Source organism: Apis dorsata, unplaced genomic scaffold (assembly GCF_000469605.1).
Source record: "Apis dorsata unplaced genomic scaffold, Apis dorsata 1.3 scaffold_416, whole genome shotgun sequence".
Lineage (NCBI taxonomy): Eukaryota > Metazoa > Arthropoda > Insecta > Hymenoptera > Apidae > Apis > Apis dorsata.
The window spans coordinates 716,874-717,582 of NW_006263671.1; the positions used below are offsets into that span (position 1 = coordinate 716,874).

The 709-nt window shown below is 38.3% G+C and overlaps 1 protein-coding gene across 1 annotated transcript in view; it reads right to left on the minus strand.

Annotated features, from left to right (window-relative positions):
* Positions 1 to 131, minus strand: part of LOC102674580 (COA8 family protein CG14806, mitochondrial) — a 23,107-nt gene extending 22,976 nt beyond the window's left edge. Inside the window, exon 1 of the mRNA XM_031512310.1 lies at positions 121 to 131. The gene's annotated coding sequence lies outside the window, so the exon portion shown is untranslated. The remainder of the gene's footprint in view (positions 1 to 120) is intronic.
* Positions 132 to 709: the final 578 nt, after the last annotated feature.

Genomic DNA, 709 nt, shown 5'->3' on the forward strand with positions numbered 1-709 from the left:
CTTAAATTTTGAGTTATATATATATATATAAATATATACACATGTAAAATTCTGTTAAATTTTGATCACAATGCTATTGATTTTTCCAATATATATGGATTTCATTTTCATTTGGACAACATTTTTATTATATAGATTCTTTCTCTCATGATTTCATTTTCATAAAAACCAAGTTGATCATAAATTCCTCTTTTCCTTATCCTATTCATTTGATATACAATTTAAATTTTGAGTTATATATACACATATAAAATTCTATTAAATTTTGATCACAATGCTGTTGATTTTTCCAATATATTTGGATTTCATTTTCATTTGGACNTTCAATTTCATTGGGACGACATTTATATATGGATAATAACGTTCGATCCTCAAATTTCATTTGCCATTCTTTATCCACTTGGGTTTATTTCCATCGATCGGAAGAGGTGATTCGAACGGAAGACGAGGGTTAGCTTCCTTGGCCACAAGTGCAACAAGTTCGGTGTTCGTTTAGCCGGCGTCGGTTCATTGACACGGGGCGTCGATGCCGGCAGGAGAACGACGACGTGGACGACGACTGCGGCGCCGGGGGTAGCGTGGTTCGTGGCTGTCCCTCGGAACGACACACACTCGACGTCGGGACGCCATCGTCGAAGGACGCATGAATATGTATACCATCGCGGCTGTCCGCTCTTATCTCGAATGAGACCCGTCGATGGACGATCAA